Source organism: Artemia franciscana, chromosome 21 (genome assembly GCF_032884065.1).
Source record: "Artemia franciscana chromosome 21, ASM3288406v1, whole genome shotgun sequence".
NCBI lineage: Eukaryota > Metazoa > Arthropoda > Branchiopoda > Anostraca > Artemiidae > Artemia > Artemia franciscana.
The window spans coordinates 1,779,499-1,793,432 of NC_088883.1; the positions used below are offsets into that span (position 1 = coordinate 1,779,499).

Below are 13,934 nucleotides of genomic sequence, written 5' to 3' on the forward strand. Positions count from 1 at the left end.
ATATGGTATGAGCTCTAGCAAAATACTATGAATCAATAGATTGATTTAAAAGGAAAATCGGAGGCTTAATGCCGGTCGGGATTTAAAATAAGAGCAATGAGTCACGAGGTCCTTCTAAATATCAAAATTCACTAAGATCCGATCACCCACTCGTAAGTTATAAATACCTCATTTTTTCAACTTTTTCCTCTCCCTTTAGCCTCCCCCCCCCCCAGATGGTCTAATCGGGGAAAACAAATTTATCAAGTCAATTTGTGCAGCTCCCGGACACGCCTACCAATTTCCATCGTCCTAGCATGTCCAAAAGCACCAAACTCGCTAAAGCAGTGAACCCCACCCCCTAACTCCCCCAAAGAGAGTGGATCCAGTACGGTTATGTCAATCACGTATCTACGACATTTGCTTATTCTACGAACTAAGTTTCATCCCGATTTCTTTACTCTAAGCGTTTTCCAAGACTTCCGGTTTCCTCCTCCAACTCCCCCCAATGTCAACAGGTCTGGTCGGGATTTGAAGTAAGAGCTCTGAGACAAGAGTTCCTTCTAAATATCAAATTTCATCAAGATCCGGTCATCCGTTCTTAAGTTAAAAATTCCTCAATTTTCTTAATTTTTCCGAATAGACATCCACCAGCTCCTCCAAGTGAACAGATCCGTTCCAATTATGTCAATCAAGTATCTATAACTTGTGCTTATTCTTCCCATCAAGTTTCATCCCGATCTCTCCACTCTAAGCGTTTTCCAAGATTTCTGTTTCCCCCCTCCAGCCCCCTACGTCCCCAGATCCGATTCGAGTTGGAAATGGAGCATTTGAGACATAACATGCTTCTATACAACATGTTTCATTCAGATCCGATCACCCATTCCTAAGAAAAAGATACCTCAATTTTCACATTTTCCAAAAATTCCGGTTTCCCCCGCGAACTCCCCCCACTGTCACGGGATCTGGTCGAGATATAGCTCTTTTTTATTAATTTTTCCGAATTACTCCCTCCCCCCCACAACTCCATCAAAGAGGGCGGATCCAGTCCGGTTATGTCAATCACGTATCTTGGACATGTTTTTATTCCTCCAACCAAGTTTCATCCTAATCTCTCCGCTTAAAGTGTTTTCCAAGATTTCTGCCCCCCCCCCATAACGCTGGATCCGGTCGGCATTTAAAATTAGAGATCTGAGTTACAAGGTCCTTCTATATATAAAATAACGTTAAAATACGATCACTCCTTCGTAAGTTAAAATATCTCATTTTCTCTAATTTTTCAAAATTAACCCTCCCCCCAACTCCCCAAATAGAGCAGATCCGTTCCGTATATGTTAATCACGTATCTATGACTTCTGCTTATTTTTCCCACCAAGTTTCATCCCAATCCCTCCACTCTAAGCATTTTCCAAAATTGTAGGTTTCCCCCTCCCAACTCCCCCATGTGTCATCGGATCTAGAGCGGATCCGTTCCGGTTATGTTCGTCACGTATCTTGGACTTGTTTTTATTCTTCCCACCAAGTTTCATCCTGATCTCTCCGCTTTAAGTGTTTTCCAACCCCTTAATGACTCTGGATTCGGTCGGGATTTAAAGTAAGAGATCTGAGTTACGAGATCCTTCTAAATATGAAATTTCATTAAGATCCGATCACTCCTTCGTAAGTTAAAAATACCTCATTTTTACAATTTTCCAAAACAACCCCCCCAACTCCCCCAAACAGAGTAGATCCGTTCCGGTTATGTCAATCACGTATCTAGGACTTCTGCTTCTTTTCCACCAAGTTTCATCCCCATTCCACCACTCTAAGCGTTTTCCAAGATTTTAGGTCCCTCCCCTTCAACTCCCCTTATGTCATCGGATCCAGTCAGGAATTAAAATAAGAGCTCTGGGACACGATATACTTCCAACTTTCAAATTTCATTAAGATCCGATCACTTCTTTGTAAGTTAAAATACCTTATTTTTTCTAATTTTTCAGAATTAACACAACTCTCCCAAAGAGAGCGGATCCGTTTCGGTTATGTCAATTACGTATCTAGGACTTGTGCTTATTTTTCTCACTAAGTTCCATCGCGATCCCTCCACTCTAAGCGTTCCCCAATATTTTAGGCTCCCCACGCCCTCCATTCCCCCCAATGTCACCGGGTCCAGTCAGTATTTAAAATAAGAGCTCTGAGACACAATATTCTTCCAAACTTCAAATTTTATTGAGATCCGAAAACTCCTTCGTAAGTTAAAAATACCTAATTTTTTCTAATTTTTCAGAATTAACCCCCCCCCCCCCAAGTCCCTAAAACAGAGCAGATCTATTCCGGTTATGTCAATCACGCATCAAGGACTTCTGCTTATTTTTCCCACCAAGTTTCATCCCGATCCCTCCATTCTAAGCGTTTTCCAAGATTTAGGTCCCCCTCTCCCCCAATTCCCTGCAATGTCACCAGATCTGGTCGAGATTTAAAAAAAGAGCTCTGAGACACGACATCCTTCCAAACATCAAATTTCATTAAGATCCCATAACACGTTCGTGAGTTAAAAATACTTCATTTTTTCTATTTTTCCAAATCAACTGGCCCCCCACTCCCCCCCCCCCCCCAGATGGTCAAATCGGGAAAACGACTATTTTTAATTTAGTCTGGTCCGGTCCCTGATACGCCTGCCAAATTTCATTGTCGTAGTTTACCTGGAAGTGCCTAAAGTAGCCAAACCAGGACAGACAGACAGACCGACAGAATTTGGGATCGCTATATGTCACTTGGTTAATACCAAGTGCAAAAAAAAAACTTTAGCATAAAGAGCGAGCCGTTGACGAAGGGACAACCTCTTTCATCATCACAAAGGCTGTAGAATAAATAGTTGAAATTACTTAAAAATACTTTAGCATAAAGAGCAAGGTATTGTGGAGGAGATGAAACGCCCTATTTAAGTAATATTTTATCCTCGTTTTAAGTTTTAATGCTGCTCATTACTTCCAGTTAAAAAAAATATTTATTTCATCATTGTTTTTTTTTTAATAATGCTAGAAAATCCTGTGCCCCCTTCATGGAAATTATCTTCCCTCATGGTAAAGTCCTCCATGGAAAGATCCTCTGAAGTAACCTCCTCCCCCCAACCAACCCCCATCCCAACGCGAAAAAGTCCCCCTGAAAACGTCTGTATACTTCATAAGAACCCTTACTATATGTAAACAATTATCAAAGTTTGGAACTTACAGCCCCTCCCCTGGGGACTGTGGGGGATGATGTCGTCCCCAAAGACAGACATATTAGGTTTTCGACTATTTTGAACAGAATGGCTATCTCAGAATTTTGATCCGGTGACTTTGGGGGGAAAATGTGCGTGGGAGGGGGCCTAGATGCCCTCCAATTTTTTGATCACTTAAAAAGGGCACTACAACTATTAATTTCCGTTAGAATGAGCCCTCTTGCGACATTATATGACCACTGGGTCAAAACGATCACGCCTAGGAAAAAAAAAAGAAATAAACACTCATCCATGATCTATCTTCTGGCAAAAAATACAAAATTCCACATTTTTGTAGATAGGATCTTGAAACTTCTACAATAAGGTACTATGATACGCTGAATTTGATGGTATGATTCTATAACTTTTAGGCGGTGTTTCTCCCTATTTTCAAAAATAAGGCACATTTTCTCAGGCTCGTAACTTTTCATGGGAAAGACTAAACTTGATGAAACTTGTATATTTAAAATCAGCATTAAAATACGATTCTTTTGATGTAGCTATTGGTATCAAAATTCCGTTTCTTAGAGTTTCAGTTACTATTGAGTAAGGTCGCTCCTTACTACAGTTTGTTATCACGTTTGACTAATAGTGAACAGTAGAGTGGAATCATGGACACGTACTTTAAACTAGAGACTAAGCTCAAAAAATGCTGCCTTATCTTGGATATAGAATATTAAAGTTAGAACAAAGCATCCAAATCATAGACATACTCTACCATGGATACATTCAATCTAAGGTAAATGTGTTAAAGCAGCAAATTATTATTTAAATAGGCTAGGACAAAATAATAGGCTAGTAAATTATGTTAAAGTAACATTATAGTTGGTTAGGTTCACAGTAAAAAGCATTTGAATAAATAAAAGTAATAACTTACCATTAAATTCCTTATTTTATGCTCTTTCCAAATATCATGTTTCTGTATCTCACAATACAACACAAACGACCACCCTCCCCTTTGATAGTCCTAAACAATATATTCTAGAATGTTTTGAATTTCACATTCTTTGTATTTCTTGGTAAACTACCCATTTCTTGGTTATTTATACCACTACCCATTTCTATAGCATGTTTCTTGATTGCATTAAATAGAAAAAAAACAAGTTTTTTTTTAAATGAAAGTAAGGAGCAACATTAAAACTTAAAACGAACAGAAATTACTCCGTATATGACAGGGGCTTTTCCTCCTCAACGCCCCGCTCCTTACGCTAAAGTTTGACTCTTTCTCTTAACTCTACTTTTTAAAACAGTAAGAAACTTTTGCGTAAAGAGCGGGGCGTTGAGGAGGAAAAGCCCCTGTCATATATGGAGTAATTTCTGTTCGTTTTAAGTTTTAATGTTGCTCCTTACTTTCAGTAATTTCTGGACGTTTTTGAATTAATGCATGTTTTGATCTTGGCTCTCCGCACATAAATAATTAAAACAAAATTTGCATATTAATTAATTGCAATTATCGGAAGACTTTGAGAAAAAAGGAGTGAAGGAGGAGGCCAAGTTCCCCTCCAATTTTTTGATTACTTAAAAAGGCAAGTAGAACTTTTAATTTTTTACAAACGTTTTCATTGGTAAAAATTATACGTAACTTCCGAATTAACTTACGTAACGAACTTCTATATTCGTATGTTTTTATTGCGTATATGAGGGGGTTCAACCCTCGTCGATACCTCGCTCTTTACTAATAAATATCCCATTTAAGCTATAGTGCCTTTGAGCTTTAAGCTTTAGAACTTAAATCACACTCTGAATCACAAAGGCCGTAGGATAAATAGTTGAAATTACTAAAAATACTTTAGCGTAAAGAGTGAGGTATAACGAGGAGGTAAACCCCTCATATGCGTAATAATTTTTGTTCGTTTTAAGTTTTAATGCTGCTCCTTACTTTCAGTAGAAACAAACTTTTCATATTTATTTTTTCATTGTTTTTTTCAACTAATGCTAGAAAATCCCGCGCCCCCTTCATTGAAACCCTCTTCCCCTATGGAAAGTTCCTCCATGGAAATATCCTCCCACGTACCACCCCCCTCAACTCTCCCCCCTAAGCCAAAAAAAATCCCCCTGAAAACGTCTGTACACTTCCCAGTAACCATTACTGTATGTAAACACAGGTCAAAGTTTGTAACTTGCAGCCCCTCCCAAGGGGACTGCAGGGGAGTAAGTCGTCCCTAAAGACATAGTTATTAGGTTTTTCGACTATGGTGAATAAAATGGCTATCTCAGAATTTTTATCCGGTGACTTTTGGGAAAAATGAGTGTGGGAGGGGGCCTAGGTGCCCTCCAATTTTTTTGGTCACTTAAAAAGGGCACTAGAACTTTTCATTTCCGTTAGAATGAGCCCTCTCGCGGCATTCTAGGCCCACTCAGTCGATACGATCACCCCTGGGGAAAAAAACAACAAAAAAAACAACAAATAAACACGCATCCATGATCTGTCTTCTGGCAAAAAATGCAAAATTCCACATTTTTGTAGATAGGAACTTGAAACTTCTACAGTAGGAATCTCTGATACGCTGAATCTGATGGTGTGATTTTCGTTAAGATTGTATGACTTTTAGAGGGTGTTTCCCCCTATTTTCTAAAATGAGGCAAATTTTCTCAGGCTCGTAACTTTCGATGTGTATAACTGATCTTGATGAAACTAATATATTTAAGATCAGCATTAAAATGCGATTCTTTTGATGTAACTATTGGTATCAAATTTCCATTTTTTAGAGTTTCGGTTACTATTGAGCCGGGTCGCTCCTTACTACAGTTTGTTACCACAAACTGTTTGAAAAGAATTTATGATCTTTTTTATATGAAATATTATTTAAAAATGAGAACAACACAAGATAGAAAACATGATAATCTCATTATTAGAGAACTACTGCACACGGTAGAGCAAGAATCTGGTCCACCCTAAGAACATCAGGAGAGGCTATAAAGTATGTTGTCAGAAACTGAAAAATGATACTTGAAAAGAACACAAAATAAGGAGTTTAATGGTTATACTTTTATTGACTAAGATGTCCACTTTCTATGTGGTCACTCAATTAAAGTATTACCTTTGTTTATGTTTAAATGAAAAAAACAGTTTGCCTAAATTGTAAACAGGTAGATATTAATCCACTTGAAGTCCACTCTTTCTCCTCTAAAGGGCAATAAACTTTGAATAACTTTTATAATATCTGGGTTACAAAGGTGAAACATTGGGAATAGGTAAACTTTTCAAATTTTTTTAGTTGCATACTTTTGCTTAGTTTTGACTGATAAATTTTTGAAGACTTGTAAACAGGTTTATTGAACTTGGAAAAACCCCTAATATGGTTTAAAATTCATCTGAAACAATAAGAGAGAAAATTGGTTATTACTACATTAATTATATAGAGTAAGCATATTACCTAATGCATATTTTATGCATTTACCAAGTATAATATTTGTTTCACTTCCAAAGGCATCCACCCCACTTTACTTCCCATGTTATTCACAAATAATAAATCAGAATTAATCTAGCAATTCTATTGCTCACTTTGACAGAGGTTTTTGCAAATCCAGAAGTCCTTCAACCATTTTTAACAAATATTTAATAATGCAGGTAAGTTCAGGAGTAAATTATAGCTCCTATAAGGCATTGTAAATTTAGCCATTTCAAAACATAGAAGTGTCAACAAAATATTATCACCTAACCAATATGGCATTTGCCCTTATCAACTGTTGATACCAACCATATTGATGCATATGAATATTGCATAAAACTAACTGATAATACATATTCACTTGACATGATATTACAGCACTAAGCATAAGCACTTCACCCAGTATATCACAGGAGAGGAAAGTCTAGACTTTGTGCAATAGGCCTTCATGGTTATATGATCAATTACACAATACAGTTTCTTGCTAACAGAAAGTAGATGATGAGTGTAATTTAATGTAGGCTTATTTAGGGTAAATGAATCTAAAGGCATCTAGTAGCATAATCACTTTGTCTCAACATAAGTAATGCAATCATCTCTAAATTCACCAAATAACAATTGCATTATTGGTCTAAAGCTAGGCCCACTCCAAAGGGAGCAGCAAAAATTCTGAAGACAACATTGAAAATCTTAATAGGATGAATTTGGGTAAGTCTGACCCCTTATCAAGTTTTTTTAAGCTTAATTTGGTTTCACAATTGATTTAGGGTTACTGGTACAATAAAAACTATTTGACATTAACCTTGGTCATACTAGTAATATTCTTCACAATCCAGAAAGTTCACAAGTTTTGTTGTTTCTGTGAATTAGAGCACTAAAGTAACACATAATAAAGGGAGGTCAGACTTGCCCTCTAGTCTAGGGTAAATCTGATACCTTAAGGTAAACCTTATGCTTACAGAGATAAAAATTGTGTCACCCTAAGATATTATAAAGGATACTTCTATGTACAGAAATACCATGCAAAACAAAAACTCGTGTTAGTAATTACCATGTACCACAGCTGGACAAAGGTTTTCTGCTGATTATGGGCTAATTCCAATAGTGTTGGTCTTACCCTGTACATAGATGAAGTATCTGAGAACAGCAATTTTTCAACTTTTATTGTAAATACGAAAAACGTTACACCATACTTAAAATAATAGGGAAAAAATTGTAATTTCCATTGGTATGATAGAAAAAAAGTATGTATCTCTGTTTGAAAAAAATATATTTTTATTTAAACAACAGCTAAGAGCTCATACAACATTTATGATGAGGTCAGAAGAGCCAAGAGCTCATATGGCATGAGCTCTAACAAAATTCTAAGAATCAATAGACTGATTTAAAAGGAAATCAGAGGCTTAATGCCAGTCGGGATTTAAAATAAGAGCTCTGAGACATGAGGTCCTTCTAAATATCAAAATTCATTAAGATCTGATCACCCATTTGTAAGTAAAAATACCTCATTTTTCTCAATTAACTGTCCCCCCCCCCACTTCCCCCAGATAGTAGAATCGGGGAAACGACTATTTCTAATTTGATCTGGTCTGGTCCCTGATATACCTGCCAAATTTCATTGTCCTAGCTTATCTGGAAGTGCCTAAGCTAGCAAAACTGGGACCAACAGAATTTGCAATTGCTATACATCACTTGGTAAATACCAAGTGCTGTAAAAAGCAATTTCAACAAGCATGAGAGGGAGTCAAGAAAGCAAACTTTTGATCACTTGCTGGCCCATGGGTGCTTCTTGTACAGGCTGATGATGTGCCGAATTTGAAATGATGGTAGAGTGAAGAGACCAGGTCCAGAAAGCTCCAATGGGTTGGCAAAGATGCATTATTAAACTTTGTCAATTTCATCTTTTTTGGGGCCAGTCACATAAATAGTTGGCTAGGCTCCAACAGCAAAGATATTTTATCCAAACAAAATTTTGTCAAGAAAATCAAGCACCCTTCCAACACAGAAGCCTTGTTGATCACGTTTGCTATTGTATGCTACTCATTTAGCTGTATTTTTAAGCTTCTTTTGTCCTCTTCTTCATTCTCACTGCAAACAGTATAACAGATGTCAATCTGATCAGTTTTGGAACCCAGTTAGACATCAGAGTCATCACTGTAAAGATCATTTTTCTTTCTCTTTTTCAGTTTTGTCCTGAGCATATTCTCTTTTACTTTCTCTTTTTGTTCTTGAGCTGTTCTTTTTTCTCTTTCTTTGTTTGTTCAAGCCCTCTCAAAGCCTCTACAGATGTGATTACTTTGGGTTCCTAAGTAATTCTCTGCCTACCAAATGTCCCAGGTGCAGAGGCATCAAGGAAAGGGCACCAGGCTGAGTCCAAGAGAAGTGCTTCAAATAATTTCTCATACACATGAATCTTTTGTGGACTGACCAAACTTGAAATAGTAATTTGATCAGTTGCAGTATTCACTGTTGCTGTCACTCTTGTTGAGTTCCAAGTCTCTGGTGTCTTTGTCTCAATCTTATTGTTTTAACTTGGCTGGATCAAAATTTGCCTTGTCAATCATGTTGCAGTCAATACAGAACTGTACACTCTTGTTGTTTAAAACAATTTTTAAACCAGAGAAGGGGTAAGGTAGGTCTCCCAGATCTGACAGAAATAATTTAGGAGCCCATTTTTTGGTAAGATGTAACCTAGATATGCTTGTTGCCATTTCATGAGCTTTTGCACGTAAGATGATTTCAGCCCTTTGAAAATTACCCTGGCAAGGGGCTGCAGTACATGGAATGCATGGGCTGGCAACTTGAGAATAGTAACATTCTTTTCTGACACAAGCTACATAGGTCCCAAGAATAGTAAAAAAAAAAGTAAGACAGCATTAGACCCTTAAGGTCTAAACCAACAGTGCTGATCTCTGTTTCATGGCCCTTCAGCCAGGAAGTGCAATGGGGGGCTGGGAGCCAACCATCCTGTGCTTTCACACAGCCTTCCTGCTTACCTTCCCCAAATTTCTCCAGGTACCCATTTAGAGCTGAGGTCAACTCTGGCTGAGCTTACAGAGTCACACCACTGACCCCCATCCCAAACTAAATAACTGGTCACAACTGGGATAAATAGCCACAGCTGAAAATAAATGGGGGCTATGTCCAACCAGAATAAGAAGTGATTTTTTTTTTCACTTGAGGCAGGAAAAAATCTTTGAACCAATTATAGAAAAGGTCTGCTGTCTTCAATCCTTTCTTAGTAGCTGAAGTATATGCATCTGGATGGTCTTTAATGGGCAGCCATGAACTCCAAGTGTTTTTTTCCAAAGAAGATTACCAGTAGTGGGAGTTTCTCATCTAATGAACTAGTACATGTGGGAAACAGGTGTGTTATCACACCCATTGCTACCAGTTTACCACTTTGCTTGTGATCCTTTTGCACCAGCAATGTTAAGGTTATCATGAACAAGTGAAGTGTTGTCCAAGTTGTACCAACATTCTGGTTTGTCTAAGATGTCAAGCTCTTCTGCTGTGTTTGTAGCAGGTCATAAAATCATAGAATGATGAAAGAGTCTACTTATTGTATAACCCTCAGGGTTTATTGTTGCTCATGTCACTTAAGTGAGATGTTGTTTCTTTTCTTACACCCAAACCAATGGTCTTCACCTGGCCAATTTTTAGTGAAATGAGTACTGATTTTGTTCCCATTGACACATTTTTTTTCACTTTGTCTAGGAACTGTTGTTTGGTAAACCCCATCCTCCACTTTTACATGACCTTCAGCAAATTTGCAATACTCTGCTCAACATATTAGGCAGTTCCAGAGGTTTTCTGAGATTAACAGCTAGCAAGTCAGGGAAATGCTTTGCTTAAATTATCTATAGTATGTATTATAAACATTATAAATAGTTGACAAATACACTGAAATTTAGGCTATAATTGCCAAAACCTAGCCACTTCTATGCATGGAATAAGCCTGGCCCGCCCCCCTTTGTTGGAAATTACCCTGTATAGGATAAGTCTAACATGTTGAATTTAACCCCAAATTGGGGTTTTTCTGGGGTAAGTTCAACATCTTTGGTATCTCCTGACTGGTTTGAGAATTAAACACTAATAAATAACAGCAATTACATAAGCAATCCTATTAACTTATCAGCTATTTAGAATCATTTTATCATCCCTTTTTTTTCTGCACCATCACCTAAAATTTACTACCTACCTTGTGACCAAACAAATGCCCTCCCTGAAATTTTGTAAATAGCTTTATTACAAAAGGAATTGAAAATGGCAGAAATATTGAACACTGTTGTCAAGTACCCATGTTAAAGAAATAAAAGTGGTATGCAAAAGCAAAGACATCTGTCCATCACTAAACTTAGAGTGTTAGAGTTACCCCCTGTAAAATAAGATAGGGGTGTTGGAGTTATTCCTATTTCAGATTTACACAAGTTCACCCTAACACTTATTAATATCATTCTTAACAGCCCTTCACTTTCATCACCCCTTATCCCACTCCCTAATGTGCAAATATATAGCCTAAATTACAAATTTCTTATGTGTTTTCTGTTTCTTGATTATGTAACTTGTTTGATATAACAAATCCTTGAAAGTGTCTAGCAGCATGCCACTAATAAGCAATATCTTGAGAGCCTTGCCTCAGCCTTCTTCCTGTAAACCCCAGCCCGAGAACCCATGGAAACTTGCAGATAATTACCCAACATACTATTAACTACAGAGAAGATCACCAGTTCTTTTATAAACTATGTTGCTCTGTTTTGGAACTCCTTAAGCAGTCAACCCTTCAAATATTAAACCCTGAAGTCAATTAACCATAGTGTGAATAGAAACTAGGAGCAGAAAGGGTGGCATCTACATTGGGACACCCCAGAGTCTTCAACCAAACTTTTAAGTTGTCACTGGCAGGTCTACCACAAGAAGCTATCTTTCTATTCCATCATAATGGAATTTAAAGGGTTGTTGAAATAGATTTAACAGCAAAGAAACAACAACAACAAAATCAGAAAAAAAATTTATAAATCACTTTACCTTAAATTGCAGCTTGGAGCAATTTAAGGTTCTCTCCTGTTAGAGCTCCAGAATTGACAATTTTAGTTATAAGCATCCTTTAGTGACCAGGTGTGTTATGCTGTTCCATAGCTTCCAGTTGAGTTTACACTCCCCAGAGGACCACTCAGCATCTAGTCTTTGTTTGAAGATGTCCAAAGATTCAGCAGTAACAGTTTCTTCAGATAATTTATTTCAACTGTTGATAATTCTTGAGAAAAAGAATTGAGTGCAGACTCTGAATGTGGTAGGCTATTTAACAAGTTTCAACTGATGACCTCTAGTTCTTGAGTTAGGACCAACCGTGAGAAATAATGCTGAGAGTGTATTGTTTCTCATTATCTTACAGATAAAAAGGCATCACCTCTATTTCTCCTGTATACAAGTGTTGAGAGTTTCAACTTTGCTAGTCTTGCAGGGTAAGAAAGTTCCCACATGCAGGATATCTCTTTGATGGCATGTCTGTCCACGTCTTCCAACACTTTTATGCCTTTTTTGAAATGAGAAGATGATACATATATCCCAAAATCAAACTTAGGATGCACAAGTCCCTTTTATAGAATAATGATGACTTTAGGGGAACAAGTGGAAAGAGTATGCTTATCAGCTCTATGGTAAAACTAGCACCAGCAGCAGACTACTTAGAATGAGTACTGAATTTTGATTCAATATCAATAGTGATTCCAAGATCTTACTCAGTATTACAGAGAAAAGTTACCAGAGAAAAAATAAGAACAACAAGGGTTCATTTTGCCAAAGTCAATGATATGGCACTTGACAACATTAAATTTAAGAAGCCAAGTCTTAATCTATTAATCAAGCAGTCCAAGATTATTTTGTAAAAGGGCATGACATTCACAGGACTGCTCCAAAAAGCTTTAGGTTGTCAGCATAGAGCATTAGTTTACTGCTGAGAGTGGAATGATCATCATTGATGAAGGTATTAAAATTGTAGGACCCAAAACACTCCCACAAGGAACTCCACTCAAAACATGCTTAGGCAAAATAAGAGTACTGCTACCAGAGTCATCAAATAACTGAACACATTGAGATTGCATATAAAGAAAATCACAGATCCAGAGCATGGACTTCTCTTCAAGCTTGAAAGCATATAATTTGATCACAAGTTTCTTGTGACCAACTTTGTCAAAAGCTTTAGAAAAGTCAAGCAGAATCATGTCAGCAGGCACTCCTTTATCAAGTAACTTAGTCATATGATTCAAGGAGAATGGTATCAACTCATCTTCCAGAATGAAAGCCATGCTGTGAGTTATTTAAGAGATTATTTGCTTTAAGATGTCTAATAACTACAGAATTGATTATTCTTTCAAGAATCAGCTGCTGATGTCATGCTAATAGGTTAGTAATTTTTGTCAATATCCTTTTTACATTTCTTAAATTCTGGAATGATATGGATTGTTTTCTAATCCAGAGGTGGTCTGGAAAGATTTAACAATAACTTGAACAGTAAGGGAAGAGGTTGATACAAAACTGTTTGACATTTGTGGAGGATACAAAAATGAATGTAGTCTAGACCAGCATATTTATTCATTTTAAGGGGCATAAGTTCCTTTACAACTATTGTATTGTTAATCAGAATTATGTATTATGTGATACATCATATATAGGTGGGGGGAAAATGATGCTGGAATTGATGGAAAAACAGGTGCAAATTGTTGGTTGAAAATTTTGACTTTCAGCTCAGGATCAGCAACTGGTTGACTATTGTGCAGGATATCAGGGACTGTGCATCTTCTGCTGCAACATTAAATTGGGCTATATATTTGCACATTAAAGAGGAATGTTGGAGTAAAATAAGACCCTAGGCCTATTTGGAATGATACAGACCTAACCAAAGATTTCATAGTTTTTAAAGTTGTTCTCAGAATTTTACAATACATAAATTAGGGTAAAAAATCAATATGCAATTGAGCAAAATTATCTAAAACTCAAACCCTCACATCTTGTACCCTAATAAGAAATGAGAAGGATTGTGGGCTATATATTAAAGAATAGATACAATTCTAAGCTATCCATCAACAGGGTTATTATTGAAATTATCTAAATCAAACACTTGAAATTATTATTTCACTGATTTACCTAGAACAACATCTTATTGGAAATAGCCTACCAATTATCCTATTTTGATACAAATACCCTTTAAGGCTTGATATTTGTTCTGTAAATCTCAAATATTAAATCTAACTTAAATAACAAAAACATAATCTTTTCAATTGCTTGTCAAAACAGGCCACATTTCAAATTTGTGATAACAA

The 13,934-nt window shown here is 36.8% G+C and overlaps 1 protein-coding gene across 5 annotated transcripts in view; it reads right to left on the reverse strand.

Annotated features, from left to right (window-relative positions):
* LOC136040575 (uncharacterized) overlaps window positions 1–13,934 on the reverse strand; it is a 145,158-nt gene that overhangs the window by 130,545 nt on the left and 679 nt on the right. The window lies entirely within an intron of this gene.